The sequence below is a fragment of the Poecilia formosa genome, unplaced genomic scaffold, assembly GCF_000485575.1.
Source record: "Poecilia formosa unplaced genomic scaffold, Poecilia_formosa-5.1.2 Scaffold9, whole genome shotgun sequence".
Taxonomy (NCBI): Eukaryota; Metazoa; Chordata; class Actinopteri; order Cyprinodontiformes; family Poeciliidae; genus Poecilia; species Poecilia formosa.
Genome location: NW_006799948.1, coordinates 1734188 through 1758595, shown reverse-complemented (window position 1 = coordinate 1758595; position 24408 = coordinate 1734188). Strand labels below are relative to the sequence as shown.

At 39.0% G+C, this 24408-nt stretch overlaps 1 long non-coding RNA gene across 2 annotated transcripts in view; it reads left to right on the top strand.

Annotated features, from left to right (window-relative positions):
- The window catches only part of LOC103156035 (uncharacterized), a 214043-nt gene that overhangs the window by 122429 nt on the left and 67206 nt on the right, over nt 1–24408 (top strand). For both annotated transcript variants that reach the window (XR_478107.2, XR_478108.2), the window contains 2 exons: nt 20337–20439; nt 20562–20684. This is a non-coding gene — a long non-coding RNA (uncharacterized LOC103156035). The remainder of the gene's footprint in view (nt 1–20336; nt 20440–20561; nt 20685–24408) is intronic.

Genomic DNA, 24408 nt, shown 5'->3' with positions numbered 1-24408 from the left:
TTTATGTCTTATTAGCTGCTCGATAAATGTGCTTTATAAGTGCTTGCTTTCAGCCTAATAAGGAAAATGCTGGTGGTAGGCCACCATGGGTGAAACTAAATGTTTGATTTTTCCTTCATGTACCATACACATAATACGACAGAGGGCAAAACACAGCCAGGGGGAAGAGTTGTGTAAATTAGGCAGGGATATAAACCTCCAGCCCCTATCTGAATTAAAGGACAGAAGAAACAAACGGAGATAGTCTGAGCTACAGTCACAGGTGACCCGTCCGCGGCTCTACATTATTAGCAGGCGCTGTTTCTCCTCTGGATCAGAGCCTTGATCAGATATGCTGTCTAACCTTGGTGGCACGGACAGACTAATTGCTCTTGAAATTGTCCAAAGAGGGAGAGATGGTGCAGGATTGTGCACAAAGAGTGTGGCTGTGCAAAGGTTGTGCCATTTTTCCCTTTGATTGTGACTGAACTTGTTAAGAACGTGTTCAGTGATTTCCAACAGATGATGTTACCGGACTTCCATAAGGTGTGTGTGTGTGTGTGTGCCCGTGTGTGCGTGTACAGAAGCACATGGCCGCTGTAAGGTCAGAGCATGGGGTGAGGTCAAAACAACCAGATGTGAAAACAAGAGTCCCCGCCATAACTCTCTGATGTGGAAGCTCTCTTCCCTGTGTAAGTCATGTCACCTCCCACTGAAGGTGTCCTCACTTACACGGGAGTGTGTGTCTGTCTGAGCTGAGTGTCTCTCAGAGGTCATGGGAAGATCAGGGGACATCCGTCCATGTAGTAACCAGAAAAAGTAGCACTCTAGTGCTGAATAATAAGGCCAGTATGTGAGTTTTACATGCCAGATGTTCCTGTTTTGTGTTGTGACAGATTGCCTTAACTTTTTGGTGGAGTGTGTTGGAGCTTAGATCGATTCTGTACAAAAATGCACAAATAGTCACCCCTATTGAAGATGTAAGCCATGACTACAAATACATCATACGAATACCCATCGTAAATGCAGTGGCGAGTACTTGAATTATTCATGAAGCACAATGTTAATGCAACAGCTATCACATCTGCACTTAAAAAACATCCGAGATCTGAAAACAAAAAAAACTCAAAGCAACTTTCAGCCTTCCAGCAACTAGCTTATATGCAATTTGGAGGTGTGTGCTTGACTTTTCTTGTTTGAAGCAATGGATCTACATGATGGCACAATCAGCTCTTGAAAGCTGTTGTAGATGTAGCAGATATATTTGTTTCTGTGCCTAAGCGTGTATTTTACAGTAGCATCAGGTACAGCAGTGATTCTGGATCTTTGAGAGATCCATGACACGTAAACACAATATCACTATGAAGTAATAGCAAGCTCAAATGTATGTCATCCAAATTCAAGCACACATACAAACTGGAGCAGAACGCATTGTGTTGAGGAGAATTGAGTCCATGTATTAACTGCTGTAAATATAGCCTGAGATTGTCATTACAATTACTGAAAGACAATTCAAAAGGAAAATCTGTTGCATTTTTTGGCTTAAAAGAACATATAAAGCTTAACGCCAAAGCCTCTTTTCAAATAAATTGCCATTTGTGCGTTCCCGCATGTGTGTGTGTGTCACTGTTTGCTCTTCAGGGAGACACATAGGACAGACCTCCACCACAGTACTCTATTTTCTCTCTGCATGAGCTCCCAGCACATTCAGTAGGTTGATTTAAAGCCAGAGAGCCTCTCTCTCATGCATACACATACGCGCGCGGACACTCATTGAACAACCACTGTTTCATTAATCTTCTGCATGTGTAAATTAGGCATGAAAATATAGTATTTGGAGCATAAAACCTTGGACGTGCTGTCCTTTGCTGCGTGCTCTGATGATAAATTGGATGATGAGGTAAAGGTAACAAGCTGCTGTCCTGGTGTGTGCCTGACCACACAAAACACACTGAACTTTAATTGACACCAATGCACAAACCTTAATTTTTAATTTATATATCTGAGTGGTGTTTTTTTTGCTTTGTAATTATGCTGCATATACTTTTTAGACTCATAGAAACCTACAAGAATGATTATCCCCTATTTCTTTTTTTTTTTTTTGCTTTCCATCTCCATATGTTACCGTCACGTTTAATGATCATAATTATTTATCTGTGTTGGCAGCATTAAAAGACTTTTCGAATGCCGTGTCTTGGCCCAAAGATTAACAATTCACCAAGCTCCTTATTAGAGCAATTCATCAAATCAGCAGGCAGTGCTGATTAAATCAACTTGGTAATAAATGGAATGATCTACAACGTTCTGACGCCCAGAGTCCTCACAGCGCACCTGCCTGATTAGGAGGCAATTTATCCTGTAGCTTTCCGCAGAGTCACACACTTTAATTGGGGCAAAATGTGAATGTCGTCCTGTTTCGCCTGATGGCAAAAACCTGGTGGTCTTGATGAAAAATCGCTGGCAACTATGCAGGAAGGCAAATTTTACAGGCTTTTACAGGCTTTTTTTTTTTCTTTAAAAATATCTGATCCTCTTACAGTCCAATTAATTTCCAAATTGCTAACATGCAGCGCATCTCAAAAGGACGTAGACTGGTAAAACACCAGTTGTTATGTAAAAATAAGAGACCATTATAAATGAGTTTAAATATTTTTTTAGAAATATAATTAAGCTGATAAACAAACAAATCTGTTACAGAAAATTACATAATTATATTTTAAAAAGTCCACTAATCTGGTTACATTAGTGTCCACATCCCTAAACTAACACTTAGCAGCCACACTTTTCACAAATTTTCAATTTCACTCATTAAACTGATGGCTAACATCAATTGTATTCAATGCCATTTATCTGAAGTGTTCAGCTTTGTAAGTAGCATGTTCCAAACTTTTCCACATTTGCATATTTAGTCTAAAGCATAACTACACAGAGGTGTTGCAAAGGATTAAAATGTCATCATGTCCTGATGGATTGAAGGGGATCAAACTTACAAGTAGGGTAAAGGGTGCTGTCGCTGGGGAGACAGAAGAAGAGATGCTGATTCTTCGCATCGAAATGAGTCTATTAAGGCGGTTTCAGCATCCGACCGGGGGGCGTCCTGTATGCATCCCTTTGGAGGATTCAGCTGAACTCAGTTTATTTATATAGCTGCACTTCACAACACGTGTCGTCTCAAGACACTTCACTAAAAGAAAAAGTCAAGGATGTGACCCCCTTTACTTCCACTGTCCACTGTCCACAAACTTACATGGTTTGGCAATTTGCATGTCTAAAATTCAGAAATGTGAAAATGGTTGCTAGTCTCCTGTGTCTTGGTCCCGGCCCTGTGGTGTATTAGCCTCCTGTTCAAGATCCACTTCAGCCTTCCACCGCTGACTCCTGAAATTGGTAGATAAAAACTATAAAATTAAGAACTTTGTGAGGTTTCAAGCAATTAAAACAATTTAAGAATCTGTTGGCAATTGACAACACCATATCTCCAGGTAAGAGTAGTCAGATTTGCCTCAAGTTAATTTAAACTTTAACAGTCCATATATGACCGGGGTATGACCAGAAATATAGTATTTTTCTCATCCAAAATTACATACATACAATACAATCCAGAATAAAATAGCTGAACAAGTCCAGTAATTTATGATGTTGGATAGGTCATCACTACCCTTTGAAGAACTGATACAAGCCCAGCTACTCACAGGACTTCATGGCACAACTTCTGAATCCTGACTTGCATCATATTCTTACTGGAGACTAATGCAAATTGTGGATATCAGACCTTGGATGATTCGAAGGCATTCCCATGGCTGCAAAATCTTTTGGACGACGTCAAAAGAGAATTATTCTCAGGTAGAATAATGTTCCACAACATGGTCTACTGCAAACATGGACTGTTTATTTACATCAGGATGCTGTCAGAAAGTTTCATATCAAAATGCTTTCCAATATATTGCTTGGTGGATAATGAATGTTGGCAGCAAACACATTCTCTAAAGAAAGAAATCTGTTTTTTATTGTAGATTTATTCACAATAAAGACATTGGAACTTCATCTAGACAACATGACATCTCCTGCTGAGTTTTGTGGGCAAATGAAGCTTTCACCCGTTTCTAATTTGAAATTACTGTTATCCTTATATACCGTGGGAAGACACTGATTTAGTATTTCACACAGCCAGAAATAGAGAATTGTCATTGTAGTCTCCAAAAACTAAAACTTTAAGAATAATAGAATAACCACCTAAACCATTTCTCCAGAAAGCAATTTCCCCAAGTCAGATTAAGTTTTATAAGACCAATATTTAGACACAGTATACCCCAAAACAATACATTTCCACACATTGAGCTGTAAGATGACCAGGAGTTCAACGAAAACCAACATAGCACTATATGTTAATATAAAATCAGAGTGAAGGTAATAATAAAGCACCAAAATATCTCATAACCACAAAAGCACAGTTATATTACCTCAAAATCAACATACACATCAGTTTCCTTATGTAGGTAAGAACAAACTTCAAGAGAAGAATAAGGGTTACTGAACCTCAAGGGACGTCATTACAGTCACAAAACTACACCCAGTGAGGAACTGCTGTTATTTCTCAACCCAGGTGAATCAAGAGAAGGTCGGAAAATTATGAAAAACCTGTTAACAAAAATTGATCATCAGACACGATTTGTCTAGAAGCTGGTTTAGACCATGCAAGCGCATTGCAAAAGTTATGAAGGCGTTGCCATGGACTTATTGCATCAGTGTGATTTGTGGAGAAAAATAAAGTCTGGGAAATGTATATATATTACAATCTGATTGTCGGAAAACATAAAACGGAGAAAGGACTCAAAAGCTTTTCCTCAAGTTCATAACTTTTGACCATTGCGCATTTCTTGTTTTCGCTTAATTTTGTTTGATTGAGATCTAAACCGATTAAAATCACTGGCAGCTTTCAGCGAGAAACGGGGAACTTTTCCCTGCTAATCCCGCCTGGTAAATCGCCTTCCGTGTTCATTCTTGTATGTGTGAGCGTGCATTTGAGCATTAATATTTATTTTGAGCCTGCTGACTTTATTTGGTCTTTGTTTGTCTGAGTGTGTGTATTCAGGAAGGTGAAAGCGTGGCGCTTTGGCAGAATTGCCTCATGGCGAGCATCAGATGGCTTGTGATGAATAGTCAATTAGGTGTAAACTTGTTCCAGGAATGACCAGTAAACAAGGGAGGAGATGATCGCTGTTGGGGAAAAAAAAGGCATCCATTATCTAGCAGCTAATTATCTAGCCACAGCCATTTCCATTCTCTAGATAGCTGTGTGATTAAAGGGTTTGGTCAATCAAATGGATAACAGGAATCTGAAATGGGAGGACAAGGGAGGAGGAAGAGGGGAGGAAAGACATGACTGAGCCAGAGAAAAGACTGCTGCTGAACCTCATTTTCATTATCTCAGGAAAAAAAAAAACATATATATATATATATAACCCTGGCTGTGGAATACGTCTTTTGATTTTGCAATTTGTTGTTGAATAAAGGTGGATTTCAGAAGCTAAAACTAGACATACAACTTGCTTAGATTCGTGGGGTTAAAGTTTATCTGGAGGCACATTGATGAATCAAGACATTTTAGAGCGTTCAGGAAGGAAGACTGGAAAATAATCATGCAAGTTATGCATATTTGACTCTGAAACCGGAATTTGTTATGTGGATCATGAAGCTCAACACCAGAGGCTGCAGCTCTCTGGTAGTGGCACCAATGCTTAAAAAGAATGAGATCATTTGTGCTCCAAAAAGGTCTCTATATCTTATTTGAATTATATTTTAGTTAGCTTTTGTAGTGACTTAGCGTGACTTGAGTCTTACCTCTGGCTTCCATATTTTCACACATTCCTGGAGATTGTGTATTTATGAATTTATCTCTCAAATCTGCCGTTTTTGATGATATGCCATTTCTGCCTCCTGCTAGCCTTTCTACCCGCCTCACGTTTGCTTGTTAAAGTCTTCAGAAGTCAAAAGTGGACATCTGTCACATACATGTTTCCCAATGATTTTATTGAGACTATAAGTTAATAGCCAAATGTTTTTCCCAAGATGAAGAGAACAGTTTCATTATAAAAACGTTTTTTGTTCTCAAAATTGACTTATGTTGAAAAGATTGAGAAAATCAACAGGCAAAAGCATATGCGTATTAAACAACAAAATATACATTTTCCCTCTGATGCTGCCTGTTTTTTATTAGGAAGCAATATTTGCAACTTAATATGTGTCCCAGATATCAAGGTGAGTGCTTAAAGAATGACTTTGGCTTTTGTCACTCAGAGATCCACTTACAGAGTACACAGAACAAAATTTGTTTGGCTCAAGGACAGATGTACAAACTAGAAATTAAATTGTGCAGTCTTAAAATTTGAAATGTACAGTGTAAATATAAAATGTGAATTAAAAAACGTGAAGCTTCTCTATACTGTAACAGGAATCTAAACAATTTCTAAAAATGAAACAGTTTACATTAAGAGCAAAATAAGCTTAAATCCTGCTGGTACACTTTAGGGAATTAGAACTGTGAAAACAGAATAATTTAATTTCTTTAAATGAGTTTATTAGTGAGTTTCTGTACAAACTCACCGATGTTTACTAAATCTGAAGTATCAGTGTGTGTTTTTATATGAAAGATGATCCCTTTTCAGCCACTTGGCAGTCTGCAAAGCTGATTCATTCAGTGCATAGTGGGGTCTCCCCAGTTCAATAATCTCTGGAGGGCTTTTTTCCAATGGAGACACCAGAAAGCAAGGTTGAAACTCAAACGGTGTGACAACCCAAGCAGAGCGCCGGTTTCATGCATGCTAACGCAAAGCTGCCTTTGTAAATGGAGGGAACTACCCAGACGTGGAGCATGAAATATTAATGGTTAATATCATACTTAGCACAAGTGCTGACAGTAAAATGGTGTTTGCTAGAGAAACTATGAGCCTGTGGATGTTGAGGGAACAAATGTAGTACCAGGAAACAGACTCTGTTAATGGATTTTTGCCCCGTTTGTCCCATCACAGTTCTGAGAATTGGTGAGGAATTCTCATGGAGGAGTCGCACCTGATTAGTATCTGGATTTTATTTTTTTTTTTAAATTGTTTGCCAAGTTTTTGGTCTGTATTTTTACCCAAGTCTATGTGGAGGAATCATAATACCAAAAACCTGACTGTTTAAAAATGTCATATTGGTCATCTTCTGCTGACAAAAGCACTTTGATAATCTTACAACTATGAAATGACAGAATCCTTTTAAAAACAGACATAAACTAGTTACTAAAACAAAGCACAATATGAGCTAACATGAACTGAACATATGAAAACTCAAAAAGAATCAAACTGCAGTACCTGGACGAATATAACTAGACTTGGGCAAGACAATTCAATGTCTTGAATTGACAATCATTACATGATTAGAATGAAAATAAAATCACAAACAAGCAAACAATATTAATAAAACATTACCTAGCAGTGGCGACTCCCCTTAAAATGGGGTTTTAGCCTTGACTTAAAGGAGATCCGTGTTGCAGCATTTTTGCAGTTTTCTAGAAGCTTCTTCCAGATTAGTGGAACATAAAACCTGAGACATTATGGCTTCAGAACTGCTAGCATCAGTTCCAAAGGTATAAAGGTGTTGAATATTGCCAGAGAAAGTGTAGGAGTGAACTTGGTTGTATCTGGCTATATGGTGCAGAGAGTAACGCAAAGGTGCCCCTCCCCCACCTGTAGCTGAGCATTGCTGGTCAGCTATATGAAGGAGGACTACAAGAAGGAATAGTGATGAATTTGTGGAAAAAACAGTCATGTTTTGGAAAATGAAAAGAGCAACTCTGATCAGTCCTATTAAGGTGAAGATTTTTTAAGAGGCCTCTTGGCAGGGTGACCCAGCTGAGTGGATAGTCTGACTAATTAACCTTAGACATCAAGTGTTTCTGCCAAAGAGCAAGATGGAGAATAAGCGCTTCAAAAGTGTGACTAAATGTTTATTCTATGTTGTTGCTGAAGTCTTGGCTATCAAAAGAAATGCAAGATGTTAATCATTTTATCACGGCTAATAATCACTGTGTTATTATTTTAGCAGCCAGAATCAATTTTTTTTTTATTTCTTTGGATGGTTTTGTTTTTAACGTTTGTTGAAGTACAGTGGATTTTTTTATTTATTTATTTATTTTTTTTACTAAAAGTGGGAATACTATGGGAAGGTCAGACTGGCTCATAACTCATATGAGTTTCATTACATTTTCTTAGTGTTGCACAGTCCAATATTCATCATTAATTGTGCGAGTCTTAGTAAATGTCTCAGTAAATTTTAATCCAGCATAAGACATTTATACCACTTTGCTTGTAAATATTACTAAACGAACAAAGGAGGGTCAGTGCAGGGGGAAAAATAGAAAAGGTAAAGGGAACGGATGGCTGGGTGGGATAAATTTACAGACTGTACAAGCTGAATGGACACTTGCTAATTGAGACAAATGAACAACAGGAGAGGTGTGTGAGAGAAGCGACAGTGAACGTATCTGGTCCATGTCTCGGTCTTTTGCGTCGCAGGTTTTTTTTTTCTTCTTTTCCCTTGTTTTATTTAAATCCACATCCTTTTTTGCTCATACATGTATTTTATTTATTTTTTTTCCCATTCCGGATAATAGAATGGAATGCAGCCCACTCCATCTGCCCATTCTCACACATTGGGAATCTATAAATCATGCATGGCAAACCTCATTTTTAAATGAGGTTACACAAAAGGAGTCATTGTGAGTTTCTCGCTTCTTCCATTTATTCTTCATGTCATGCACTAATGCAAGTGGGAATTCTTTCATACAATAAGTTTTACTTTGTTCAAACATGATGAAATTTGGTCCGTGCACAGAACTCGCCGTGTCCAATCCAAACAGTAATCCAAAGCATGTAGGTTTCTCTTAACTGATTCTTGATTAAGCTAAAAGAAGGAAGGATGTAAAGATAAAATGCAAGGTTATCAAAAATCTAAGATGCTTAATCAATAACTGATTTTATTTTAAATTCTTTATCATCACCGTTATTTGCTGGGAAATTCCACTAAAGTGGACAATTTTCAAATAAACACATATAAGCTCTTCCTTTCCCAAAAAGCCCATTATATAGCATCTAAATATACAATATATCATATATACATATAATACTGAATATGTACTTTCTAGAGAATATTACTGGCATGCACAAGAAACCAAACTATAATGAATCAAATATCCAGAAGTAATCAGTTCCAAAATGAAATGATTACTAAGTATATTGGTACTAATACTAATATACTTACATTTTCATTATACATTAAACCTCAAGTTAGTTACTGCTCACATCTTTTTTTACCTTACGGTTTTCAAATGTGCACTCTTACCATATTATAATTATTACTATTTTTATCATTACTGTCTTTCAATTTTTGCTACTTTTTATTATAAATATTATCTTTTAATCCTCTATGGTGTAACTGTGTACCCCAGTCTCTGGGCTAATTCAATAAACTCAAAGATTATTGCAAAGCTCATGTATTTCAGTGATTCTATTCACTAAGTGAAACACATTACATAGAATAATTACACACCGACTGTTTTCAAGTCTTTGTCTGTGAAGACAATTTTCCACTTTAAGCCAATGTAAAAACCATACTTAAGATTAAAATATTACATCAGAATAATAGAAACATTAAATGTTAAAAACAAAAATGTGGGCTCAATGAAAAGTAAGGTTATCACCTGCTTAGAATTACTTTCACCAGGTATTTTTAATCTGACAACCCTACATGGACATAATACTTACCATATGTACTTACAACATAAAAAACTATCCAATTTCTCAACAACAGACACTTTGTACTTTCTACCTTTTTTAAACTATTATGTTCACTGATGCACTTATCAGAGAAAGATTGAAAATAAATCCAGTCTTAGTGTGAATAGTTAGTGGGGAGGTGGCCATTTGAAACTAAAATGTATGCAGGTAACACACACACATGCGGGCGTACGCATGCTTGCACGCAGAAACCATAAACATATACCACCTAGAATTGGTCCACAAAGACCTGAGTTTGACTAAGAGCCCCAGGAGTGCTATAGTCCTGAATATTGCCTGCAATAAAAAAAAGCATGCAAGGTGATTCTACCCAGATACAAAATACCTCAGTCCTGAAATATGAATTTTCAGGTCAGTACATACAATAGCTCTCAAAGTATAAAAGCAGGATGTAGTCAGATGTAGTTGGGATTCATTAGGAGGCAGCTAGAGTTGTGATTTTGTTTTTTTGTTCAGATCAGACGCCAAACTGACCTTGTCAGAAATGCACTGCATGATAAACAGCCTGTGGCTGTCAGACTTTGACTGTACTGTTGATGTGGTCCCAAAACCTGCTGCCCTGAAATACCTGCGTCACAAAACCGCAAAATTCCACACACGGCCTCCAAAAGCGTTTTATTGGAAAATTGTTAAATAAGTGGCCCGCCATCCAGGATTTGAAGTCGTTTGTCTGAATGTTTAATTAGTTAATCAAGCTTCTAGTTCTGCCCCGCCGTCATGTTCAACATTTATTTGTTCCCATGCTGATAATGAGAGTTTAGCTTTGATTTTTAAGCTGTGGAAAATTCAGCAGCTTAAGTGGAGAGACTGTTAAGAAAAGTTGTAGCTGAAAGAATTAAGCAAACAAACAATTTATAATAGAATTTGCTTTAGAAAATTTACCCAAAGAGCAAATGTTTGACTCAGAAATGGATTGAGGATTTTTGAAAAACAAGCACAAAAAACAAAAAATAAATAAAAAATAAGTGCCTCGGAGATGAATTCGGACTATTTACACAAAATCGTGTTGCGGTTGCAGTTAGACGTCTCCAGTAGAAGTTTTTGACTTTTTTTTTTTTTTTTTAAAAAAAAAAAAAAAAAAAAAGAAAATCTTCATCTCAAATCATACAGGTAATTTTCCTGTATTAACCTCGGACCAGCTCTCCTGTCTCTGCAACACAAAACAAAGCATCTCCAAAACATGATGCTCCTACCGTTTCACACTGGCAGTTAATTTTCAGGGAGCACTATTCGCACAGCACTAAACCTGAGGTTTAACTGGAGAAACATCTAGAAACACCACAGATGATGCAGCATCTAACCTCTCTGAAGGTTTTTTTCTTCTAGTTGCCAAAGCAGATGATACTTCCCCTGCTTCAAAATCAGCAATTACACATAACTGAATAGAGGCTCATCTAATTATATTTTTGCTGGACCTTTTTTTTATTATTGTTAAAACAAACATAATTGGATTCCTCTTCTGGAGACACAAAGGCCATTGTGGAAATATTTTTTATCTTTTTCCCCTCATTTGCGCTCGTCGTTTGGACCTCCGCAATTGAGCCCATGGCTTTTTGCCAAAGCAAGTCTTAGCTTTCTGCACGATCTGATATTTGATCTTCATTGGCAGACAATTATTGTGCACTCCGAGATGAGTGCTGAGCTGTTTTGAAGGAGTGTTGTAATTGGTTAATGAGTCGGAAAGGGAAAGCTTCTTGATCTCATTTCCAGTGCTTAATTAACCTTGGAGTTGGAGATTTCCCTGGGTGCTGGGGGACAAGGCAGGACCCGGGTTATTCTTTCTCTCCCGTCTTTGTCTCCGTCTTGCCTCTGTTGCTCCGTTGGGTGCTGTGACTCTTCCTCGGCAATGACAAAAGGATGCTTAGTGCTCAGTGTGCCTCTGTCTGCAGGCTACAGCCCTTTACTGGCTGATTTATGAGAACAAATATTCCTGCACAGATCTTTCTGGTGCTCTGAAGTTCAAACATGCACTATTATCAACTTTATGTCTTCAGCCTTTACGGCGTATCTCCCCGTTCCTTCCTGTAACACTTAGCTTAGAACTGAAAGGATATAAATAGCGCCACTGCTCTTCCCTTTAGTATCTCCGCGGGCCAGCCCAGTTCTGTGGCCCCGGGGGTATGAACCCAGTTCTGACAGAATTGATCTCTGCCTCCTCCTCCCCTCCGTAAGTCCGTCTGCACCCCTAGGCCCACTGAGACTATTCCGACACCCAGGCTCCACCAGTCCACACCAGGCCAGTATGTCTTGTCTTCCCTTCTCTTTAGTGTCCTCTCCTATATTCTCCTGCCCTCCTCCTTTCATCTGCCCCTCGGTGCTAAATGTATCTTTGCCACTCTAGAGTTCTTCTTTCTTTTTTTTTTTTTTAAAAAGCCTTTGCTGCTTTTGTTCTTCCCTCTTGTCTGTCTTCATCAAATGTCCAACTGCAGACTGATAACGGACGATTTTAATGTCTCTACTGAACAGTATATCCTCATGTAAATCTGAGATATTTCTAATATTTAAGATGTTCATTTCAATGTGTCTTTATGGAGATCTCAAGCAGCGCCATGGCAACAGACTCATACCCAAGGCTAATTTTACTTCTTGCCAATCTGCTACTGGTGGGATTGAGATACATGCAGTAACATTAGCATCAATGCACTTTTATTGGTGCCAACAACATGGTTACATCGCGAGTTATCGTCATTGCTCAGGTCGTCTCTTTCTTCCATCATTATTAACCAGCTGATGTCAGCATGCTAGTCTTCTGTTGATGTATGAATCAGGAAAAATGCTAGTAAATTTATTATGTGTTGATTCTGTATGTTTGAGTAAGTCCATGAATCAATATAAAAAGTAAATCAACTAAAAGGAAAAGGCTTGGAAAGAAGGTGTTGTGTTTACAGCGTCTCTCTTGGGGAAAATACATTAGGGGTTATATAAATTTTGAGATGCAATTTTCTCAGTTTACCCTGAAATTGCAGCAAAAAGGGTTTCAACACATTTTTAATGTCTGATTCCCATACTGTAGAGATCTAAGAGGGAGTGGTAGTGCAAAGACTCTGGGTTTATAATACTGGGTTGATAATACTATGTCCAGGTTGTTTGGCCAGTGCTTCGACGCCATGAGAGAGAACGCTGTTGCAATTTGTGTCATCTTTTGGAACATGAGGCTAGCGTTTAAATTTGCTTTGTGATTTCTTGAACTGGCGCAGTACTCTTCCAGGTTTAAGGTTGCATGGTTACTTGACACATTTTACCTTCCTAAAACTTTACTGTACATTTGTGGCAGATGTTTCAGCAGTGAAAAGGTTGAAACCTGCAAAAACGAAAGGCAGAAACAGGAAGCTGTGATGAATGGATGAGCAGATGGATGGTAATGTGTACATATTATTGCGTTAACCAGGCACCAGTACAGCTGCTATCCAGTGAACTCTTTTGCAAAACTAAAAGTAAATCGCAAAACTTGCAAAAAATATCCACAAAAAGTACCTAAAATCTCAAAATCTCCATATTTTCTCCTTTAGTGTACAAATTACATTGTATTTTGACAGAAAATGCCTCATTTGCATAAAATCACAAATATTTATATCTTTTCAAAAGTTTATACAGAAAAACACCTATTGACGTTGGCTGTTAGTAAAAATGTTAACTAATAAAGACTGTGTGATTATTTAAATGAAAACTTCTGTTTATGTTGTTGGCTTTACTGAAAAAACACAGAGAGGGATGTGAGGACTTATAAGTTAATAATATTCAATTAAAAAACAAGGCAGAATTACTTACATTTGTTTAGAATCAGACAATTGTATCGTTTTATAATTCCTTGCAAAAGATTCAACTCAGTTTAAAGCAATAATTTTATGTTTAAACGTATATATTCTCTTTTCTTTTGTCCTTTCCATGTTCTGAATGTCCATTGATTCCTATCTGTACACCGTTTTGTCGCAGCTCTTGCTGTTTTAAAGTGCCTTATAAATAAAGTAGTAGTATTAATATATGTTCATCGTTACATTTTTTTGCAAAATAGTGTACTTTTTTTCTCAACATTTTGTTCATTTGGTGTGAATTATGACCTCTGTTGTCTAGAGTAAAGGCAAAAGCCGCTCCATATCTCTTTTTGCTTTGTTTTATTTTTATCGTCCATGTGAGATGGCATCAATCTCTCTCCCCCTCTGTGCTTCCTCTCCTCTCCTTTGCTCTTTTTAAAGCCACATTCTTCTGCCAGGTGAGTCCTTGTGTTGAGCACCTGCGACCGCCCTTTCCTCCCGCCTCCGTCCAGCATCCTGCGCCAGATTAATGCTTGGCGTTTTGCTCCTCTGCGACTCTCTTCCCACCAGACCCCCTGGATGAATAAGAGACTTTAATTTAGCTACCCGAGTCCCTTCTTCTGTTCGCTGTGTTTCTGCAGCATAAGCTTTCCTCAGCCGCTTCTCGTTCCCTCGCTCTTCCTCCATCCTTCCATCAGAGGCGCCGCCATATGGGCCGGGGCGTGGTTGGGCCCGACAGGCTCTCAGGCTCGTTTAAATTCAAAGCTTGTGGGTCATTGTAGCCTCTGCAATGAGATGACAGACACGGTTCTGGAGACGGAGGCTGTCTGAAAGGCCTGATGAGACGAGATGAAGAGGTGGAAGAGGAAGCGAATGCAAATGAAGGAAATTGGGCGAGCGAAAAGTCATAATTAAAAGTCAAGAAATTAGTTTGGTGAAGTCTGACGTGGCATTTAAATGGAGCTCAAACTAAACAGGTGGCAGCTTGAGAGTTAATTAGATTAGCTTTTATTTAGATGGCCCAATCTTCTTATCTTCTAAATAGAAAAAAAATTACAAAGAGAAAACTAAATAAATAAATACGAGAATGAGGCAAAAAAATAAAAAATAAAAAATCCAAAGGACAATTAGAAGACTTTCTTTGTCTTCGTCGTGAAAACTCTGGCAGTTCGGGAACAGGCGTGTGCGCAGAAGGTGAGGAGCAAAGCGAAACAGCGGGCATTAAAAGAGGAGAGGTGTGAAATTGAAACCAATAAATCCAGAACAGATTCCTACAGTTGCGGGAGCCGCAGTGACTGGCCTCAGTTGTGTTCTCTTTTTAATTTGAGCCGAGTGTCCTGTTGTCTGAGGAAAGCTCGCTGCGCCAAACATTTGTGTTGCGTGACAGGAAGTGCAGCTTCCGATCCAGATGGTGCACAGGAGTAGAACTTTGTAGCTTGTTACAAGACTGTAAAAAAATAAATAGAAGAAAAGAATGAGAAGATGGTGAAGCAAGACATTTATAAGAAGTGGTTTAATGTTTACTAATTGCTGCCATTTTCATTTAAAACCATAAATGGTTTCAGTTGAAATAGTTTCTCTTGTTTCTCCTTTTCCCTCACCATTAAGAACACACTGGTTTCTTGTAAAACAACATAATTTACTATTCAACAAAATAAATCCCACTGGTAAGACTATGTATTCATTTTATTTTTTTTAAACTGATGAAATCAGTTTCAGGGAATTCAATCTATTCAGTTCAGATTGTTCTGCTCCAAGCTATTTTCCTTGGTACTGCAATGGTGCCAAGGCAGTTTTCACTTTAACAAACATTAAGGTGTATTTGGTGTTTGAACTATAAAAATAGGTGGTTTCGTTCAGCTATGGACAAACGTTAACGATTGGGTAAAATTCAAAACCTCTTTGTTTCTCAATAGCCGAAACCAGGTTGTAGCGTAACATATTGCGATAAAATTAAGTTAATTTCACTGAAGCAGGTACAAATAAATCATATGGCAGAAAAGTTTCTGTACCCAAAACTGTGAAAGGGAAACAAATAGGCAATTATACGATGAAAACATTGCAAAAATGTTCAACTACTCCTGGCACTCGGTAATAAAATCTACATATTAAGATGTCTGATCATGAGCAAGTGTTTTATTTTAGGTACCATGGATCATTTAGAGCAAACGTACTTTAGAAAGGGGTTCAGGGTTGTTTATCACACCAGGTAAAACTAGTCCTAACAGTACTTGGTATAAATAGTTCTCATGAATAAAAAGAGCAAAAACAAACACCAGTAAGAATCATACATTAGCAGACGTCTCTATCCTGACGCTACAGATGATGTATTCTGTGAAGCGCCGTCAAAAGGAAACAAACGAATGTGTTTTTATCCGCCTCCAAATGCCATCGCTTTGCTAACGTCACTTTCGATTTAAATCCTCTCAGATGATGTATGGCCGAGACGCGCCGACATGGCACGCGCTAATTGACCGCGGCATATTGTGTGGATTTTTTTTTCCTCCCATCGTCCCACTCGGGATCCTGAGGACCAGTCCACTCCCGTCAATCCCCCCTCTCCCGCGCCGCCCCGCCACCATCCTCGTCAGCACCCGTCTCAGCGTGGCGTCGGCAAAGTGTGCCGCATAGATTGTTTTAGGCCTCATCTGTGCCAAATATGCTTGTTGATATTCTTCATCTTGAAATGCTCTTTAAAAAAAGAAAGGAAATAAAAAGATAAATGATGGCCTGGTCCGCCACTGACAGTAGGGTCTGGCCGGCATACATCAGAGTCCAAAGCCCCCCTCCTGCTTTATAGACGTCTATTAGGAGGAGCTCCCAGGCAACAAACCATACATACCAAATGGACCTCTTTAGTAATATGATAATTTATAAAAAGGGGGGAGACTTGAGTGAATATTCCGCAGAATTCCCCCACACCCTTTGTGCCTAATGGATGGCGTGTGCTATGCCCACTCCGCTCAGGCCTGCACCAAATGTGGGAGCTCCTGGGGATGATGGAGTGAAGGCCAACCGCGGCTTGACGGCTTTTAATAAGTAATGAAAACACTGGAGGATAAATTTGCAAAGAGGAGGATTATGGAACTTCAGGAGTGCCAGGAGAAAAAATAGCAAAGGACGGATCTGATTGGGGGGCTAGGGGAAAAAAGGGAAAGAATTTCTTCAACACCTTTTGAATGTTTCCAAAATAAGAATGTGCCACAAGGAAGCGCCAAATTCCCAGCATGCCTCTTCCTAGGAGCTCATTGATCAGTTCTATTTGAGTTGAGCCACATCTTGTCCCTTTCATATCAACACCAATCTTAGTTTCAATTGCTCTTCTTTCCTTTGCCACTTGTTTTCGGTGGCGGCGTTAACGCAGGCTCCCTGCTGGGTCGTATATCTGAAAGAAGGCGCCCTCACGCCTACAGGATGCAGATTGAAACACTTGGAAAACACTGATTAGGTTAAACTACAAAAAGGAGGCTTTGGTGGGAATATACCTTCTGTCATCTTTGATGCTATGCTTCATTTATCAGAGGCTGCTGATGAACACTTTGCATAGGTGTGTGTGTGAGAGAGAGAGAATCTGCGAGCTTTGTCTACAGCCTCAAAGGGTGAAGCATCAGCATGGGGTTGGCTTCCATGAAAGCCGTTTGCATGTGTGCAAAGGCAAGGAAAGAGATAACAGTGTGCACTCTATGGAAATACCTTCAGCCCCGTTGAAGGATAACTTCTGCATTTTATTTTTATTTCTTAGCTAGGACAGGATTGCTTTCACCGTCATATGGACATTCAACTTCTGTAAGCCTTTTGGACTTTGCATAAAAGTGATGAAGTACACATCGTCAAAAATGCTGTATCAGCTTTATTAGAGGGAACGTGGTTGTTTTACCATTTCCCTCTAGATAATTAAGAAACTGATAAATGTTCAAAACAACCTATCACCATGTAGGAGGATTTTTTTTTTATTTTTTTTTTTTTTATGGGCTGTTGGTTATGAGACCATGAAGGAATTAAGCTGATTTGTGTGAATTATGACTTTATCTTTAGGCTGTAGATGTCTTTTGAAAGTTGTGTTGTGATTTCCCTCTTGTACATGAAAACCGACTGATTGTACATATTTTTGAAATCATACAAAAGATTTTCCAGAATGGATTTTTCAGCTGAGGTAACAAAAGTGTTTGGCTGAATTGCTGGAACTTTAGTCATTTTTAAAATGTTGTCATCTTTTAAAGGGACAGTATCACTTAAAAATCTATGTTTAAGCCTTACATTATGCTAAAATGTTATTCCCTCATCAAAAACATAAACTGGAGTGTTGCTTTGATTTAATTTCCGTGAATGTTTGAGAAATACTTTAGTCTCCCGTGGCAACCATTCAGCTGTGAAAAACATCTGGTCCGTCTCCTCAGAGCTGCAGCTTCTAAATGTCTCCCTCACAGAGCTCTACTCTGCTCCTTCAGACTAGCCAGCAGTAATTGGCAAACACCTGGTGTAACTGTGCATCTGCCGAGCTCATCATATGAGCTACTTCTCAGTGCAACGCTGTTAAGTGTTGCTAAAGGGTTGATAGAGGAGCCATGTTGTGATGACTTCTATAAGGTAGAGTTTCAGAAAGATCAGGAGTTTTTAAAGAGACAGAGGCTCAATTTCATCACATTAACTTGCGAGGTCAAATTTCTTTCAAGTCATTTTTGCTATATGTAGCATTTTTATGATAACTAAAGGTGGCATAGCTTCTTGATTGTGCTATAAAATACATGGAAAATACGTACTGCCCCTTTAACAAGGGTGTCATTGGTTAGAAAACAACTACTACTCAATTGGTCCCAGACATCCCAGTCATCCTGTTTGTTCATTTACTGCTGGTATTAAGCACAACATTCATGTTTTCACCTAGTTGTTATTTTTTATTGCTTTGGCAATGCAATGTCCTTAACTTTTTCATGTATACAGAAATGAAATAAGTTTTTTTTTTTTTTGCTTAATTTTCATACAACTAGTCTCCTGTTGAGTAAAGAGTCATGTATGTGTTTCCTTACCTTGTCAGGGTGTGATAAAAAAAAAAATACATAGGAATCACAGAACTCGCTTTGTGGCAAAAAATGCTTTTAATTAGGACTGCATGAGAAACAGAATCCATGGAGAAACTTTTAAAAATGTATTCACCGCCTTCGAAATCTCCAGCCGCCGTGTCTCAACTTCAACTGTTCACAGGGGACTACTTTAGTCGGCTGCAGGTGATTCCACATAGAGGTGGTCTGGATAATGAAGAGCAGTCTATAAATTAAAGCACCACTCTGACGAATACACAGACCAGAAATGTGTTCACACTTTTCCCTGTAACTCATTTTAATGCTATTTTCTGTTCTGGAATGTTTCTTTTTTTTTTTTTTAAAAAAAGAAAAATAAATTAAACCTCTGTCAGTAAGCAGTACAATTACAAAGATTTGTCTTAAAGTTAGAATGTGATCAAATAAAAAAATTAACAGATTTCAATTAATTTATGAATTAAAGGTTATAAGTGTTGCAGACGCTAGCGTGTCAGTGGTCACTTAAAAACAGAAACATTTGGGGGCAGTATCCAGAAAATCTCTGAGAAAAACATTATTCCTCTACCTTTTGTATTTTCGTAGTTCTTTTTTTTTGGTACACCTGATCAAATAATTCCCTAGCTTTATAAAGTCTTTCTTTATAACAAAAGATGGATGCAGATGGAACCCCAGTCTATCCATCTCCAGGTCCTCTGTGCCATCACTCGGTAACAAGACGCCTAGATACTTGAACTTCTCGTGAAGCACAGACTAACCCTGAACCCAGAGGCAGCCGTTCACCTTTCTCCAGCTGAGAACAATGGTCTCTGACATAAAGGTCTCATCCCAGCGGCTTCACATTCTGCTGCGAACTGATCAACTGCACATCGAAGGTCACGGCCCAGACCTTGAGATTCCCAATCCACACACAACTGCGTCTTGAGATTCTGTTTGTGAGCATTAAAAATAGGATTATTGTAGAAAGTAGCCCTGATGGAGTCCAATCCTTACTGGGAACAAGCTCTACTTGGTGACGTAAAGATCTGGCTTCTGCTTGGTCGAATCGAACTGTCGGAATCGGTTCTCATTGTCACATTTACGTGACGAAAATTGCGTCCTTTTTTTCTCGGCCTCATGTCGTCCGCCTCCAGTTGTCACAACCACACTGGCAAACTTTTTATTGCTCTTTTCATGCAAAACTATTATGTGATTGATGTGAATTATGTGGATATGTTTATGTGGAACTTCCAGTATCTGGTTTCTCAGTCATAGAGCAGAACAGATAGTTTTGATGAGCAGTTGTCCAAAGCCCCCTGCTCGTTTTTCGCCCAATAAAGCGGGAGAATGTGTCACAGATGCCCTCCATTCTTTTTTTTTTTTTTTTTTTAAAACATAAAATAAAATGAGATATTCCACCACATCAATCATTAGTTCCTCCTCAGGACTCATGTTAAGAGTTGATCCTCTTTGCCACGATTAGGCTGCTGTTGTAGACCACACACAGAGCATAACACCTTAATGTATAGTGCAGCGGGACATGGTGCTTGACTTGGTGGGTCTTGGAGACCAGCAAAACGAACTTCTGAAAACCATGTGACCGTGCGTTGACAGTTTGACTTTGGTCCGACCATTCGGGGCCCTTCAGTCTCCATAGTCCAGGTGAAGTTAGTCCCTCCTATTGGACTGTGATTGTAATAAGATTATTAAATTGTTCTTTTTCTGACCCCTCTCCTGTGATCAATTTGTCTTAGGTGACGCTAACAAGAACTGAACTCGACAGATTGTATCGCCCAGGGTCAAGCACCTCCACCATAGTCCACCATCGCAAAAGTGGCGATTTCAACACAAAGGCCGGTATGTTTCAAATACTTTCTGGCGCTTAGCCTATTCTTTGTGTAGCTTATTAGATGTACATAACTTTTTTTTTTTAAGGATTTTTCAACTTTTATGACCATTATTTGACATTGATCTGACAGGAAAGTGAGTTGTGAGAGACGAGGAAGACATGTGCCAAAGGTCAAATCATGACGGCCGCGTCAAGGACCGAGACGTCCGTATGTGAGTCATGTGCTTTATCTCTGCACCATCGCCACTCCCAGGTACGTAGCGTTTTATTGTATTCCTCTATCATGACATTTTTGTCAATTATCTCATTAGTCATTCGGTAGTTTTCTAAGGAAGACCACATTTCATTACAGGATCATGCAATCCTCACAGAACATTTGCAGGAAGCAGGTATTCTCAGAATGGGCCACACATACATTTGTGTGTGTGTTTACTTTGGCACTGTATGTGCTTATCAAAAGGTTATGCAAACCTTCCCTCACACGTTGCTCAACACCGCGCTGCGCCGTGCTGCATTGCTCCTCGGGGACGCGACAGCCCCAGAAAGGCATTATCACCTTTCTTCCCAAGCAGAGGAATTCAATGCTTTATTTGCGTTATGGCAGGTGGGCCCCTATAGACGCCTGAACAGCACAAGATTCAGTTAGGGGGAACCTGAAGGCCAAGGGGGCCCAGCCGGGAAACGAGGGAGGAATCAGCAGGGAGCGAGTGAGGGGGGAAATTAAATGACAGAAAAGCAGAAAGGAAGGCGCGGGGTCTTGGGAGCAGGGCGCATGGTTGTACACGGATTTCGTAAAATGTGGATTTCCTCATGCAAGTATTTACCACTGAGGGGAAAAACTGAAACCTCATCAACATGGCCCGCGCATTCTGCTTGTCAAACTAATGAAAACAAACACATATAGAATCCATTTAATAGGTTCCTATATTGCACATACTCATGCACACCCCAACTATCATCAATCTCAGGCTTCAGAGCCATTTCTCCCATGAGTCCAAAGCTCTGTTTTTGGCTCCGTCTCCATACAGGTAGGAGGTCTCCTGATACTCACCACTGGGTTAGCCCACCACACATTAATGCAACATGCTCCACCATTAAGACTCCATATGTGCCGTCCTTCGACACTCCACACGTCTTCTATATACCTGAATCAGGTCTCGTGTGTAAAGAGCTCCATATGAAAGACTGTTGCTGCTTATGTTGTTTCCTCCGTCTTTGAAAAAGGGGTCCGAGGTGTGTTTCTCACGATGTGATTTCATACGGACCGCAGGATGACTCAGAAATCAGTATTGAAAGATTTCGACATTCCATGTAGGATCTTTCAAAGAGTTTCTTGTTTTCGTCTGCGTTGGGTTTCCATGCGGCTTGGACTTTGTTCAAAGCTCACACAGCCAAAACAAACATGAGAAATTCAAATAAAAACGGCAAAAACAAACAAACAAAAAAGAACAGAAATTTTTTGGAACCAACACATGCCACGGATTTCACACCAACTACAAAAACAACAACAACAAAAAAACCCCAAGGTGACCTGTGTTGTTTGCTCAGAGTTGTGACTCAACACACAGAACAGCGACTGAATGATTCTGAAAGGCACGCACTGAACTCGATACCATGCCAAAATAATTACCAGTAATTAAATGTTGCACAGAAATACTATTAAAAATTGGACTCAGTGCCAGGTTCATCAGGCGATTATAATTAGCAACAATTCACAGTACAGAAAAGCCTGCAACTTAAGTTGTCAGAGACTCTTATAAAAGGAGTTAAAGCAGTGATTAGAAACAATAAATGTTTTGAAGACTCTGAAACTGGATCATTTTGGTTTCTTTTGATCCTAAAATTTAGGGACAAAACATAAAATAGATTACTTGAGCTTTAAATGTTGTAGCATAAAATCAATGCTTTGTTCTCTCTGGCTAATGTTACATTAATGTCCAGCTGAACTCAATGTAAAAGATAATTTCCTACAATACGCAGTATCTTGCAAATATATCACCACCTCTTTAACCTCTAACTTAGTTTTATCATGATATGTTACGATAACTATAACTGTTTATTTCTTTTTATTTTATTTTTAATTTTTTGGGTAACCGTATAGCTGTGACCGCCTTTCACAGTAATCATAGCCACATAAATACAAACAATGCTCTTTTAAAAACGTTCCCATTTGCTTCTTTGGGACACCAGTCACGTAAAGTGTGATTTGTATCACTAACTTCATTTAATCATTATCTTAAAATGTATTAATATTCTCATTAAACAAAGTGCAGAAAATGGCATTTATAGATGGTTTGGAGGGATTTTAAATGTTAACTGGAAACTGTCATAACATGGATAAATCAAAATTCTTAACAGGATAACAAAATAATTAATACAATAAATTCCTATCCCTACCTAGAACCAAAATTTTGATTCAACGGGTGTAAGAAAGGAATGAATACTTTTCGAAAGGAGAGCTTAGTGTCACAGGTGTGTGTGGGAACTTAGCTGTTATCCAGCATGTTTGACAAATGCAGCAATCTGGGTCAAACCTGGCAGGAAAAGCACTCGGCTCTTCCTGGTTTATCTGCACACACAGAAGTTCCAGCGATTATGAGACACATATTGTTCAGAACAGTGTCTGGACCATCTTAATCGATGATGTAATTCGTGAATAGGAACCAGTTACGTCATCTGATGGACCAAGCAGCCATTGTGATCTTTGTGACGCCTCATTATGTTCATGTTCTCACTGAGAGCTAAGCCATTGTGTGACCATGTTTGTCCAGACTCCATCATTTGAATAAAACTACCCAGAGAAGAATCCGCTGGCTCGTTTTTTGTAGCTTAACAACATAATTGGGAATTTATAAGGAATAAAATGTGGTTTTCCCATCTTTGTTTTGCAAAAATGTTTAAATTCAGATTGGATGGGGAAAACAAATGACTTTTACATCTTGCCACAGACTCTCGAAATGATTTACGAGTGAATGTTGAATTGCTATTGTTCGTTAACTTTTTGTTAACCAACAAAAAGTTGTTGGTTAACATGAGATAATAAAGATTTGACATCAGTTAAGTGATCCCCCATATCTGAATATCAAGACATTGAAAAATAAATGTGATACCCCTCCCCTAATGCACAGTGAAGGAATCGATACAGAAATGCAAACTGATTCAGTAAAGAACGGTCAAGACATTTTTGGCCTCCATGTTGTTTTAGATTAGCTGTTAAACTGGACCTGTGGTTCTAGTTCAGAAGCCAGATATGATAAAGGTGTTACAGATTTCAAAAACATGATATGGTATTTAGCAAATCCTCTGCTGAAGTCCAACCGTTAGCCTTTAAAAGCTGAGTTTTTCTAAAACATAGTCTGTAGCCGTAACCTACACTTTGAATTGAAAACCTAGCTTCTGTGCTGCTACGTAAGGATTTGTGAACCGTGCAGAAACACAAACATGTCTCACTCTGATGTCCAGAAAAGTTCTGGAAAACTTTACAATTTTGGAAAAAATAAAATATGCCGCAACTCTAAATTTCATCTGATTACCTCTTTTGATTTCCACATACATTTTCATGTTCCCCTTCCATAATCTCACACAAAAAAAAAAATCAATTTCATGCTTGTAAAACTGGGGCTGGTGCGTTGGGAGCGAGTGCAAGTAGTACAAGCTTGGCACTTTGCTCACGCAGCTGAGTCTCCGTCCCGCTTTCAGGCTATTCCCAGGCCAGGCCTGCCGAGCGCGCGGCGCTCCCTCGCCTGCCTATGATTTGTGGAGGCCGCTGGGGAAGAAGCGAGCTCTCCCATAGGTTAAAATCTGCAAACAATGAGTCCTGTATTTGTGACGGATGGCCCACATGCTTCCCCATTTGTCTGAGCTTTATCCCCATCTCACAATCAATTGTTAAAACCCCAAAGTTTGCTTAACATGCACTACCTGCTATGCTTTGGGAAACACGGGGGAGGGAAGACAAAAGAAGGGGAGGGTGCGGA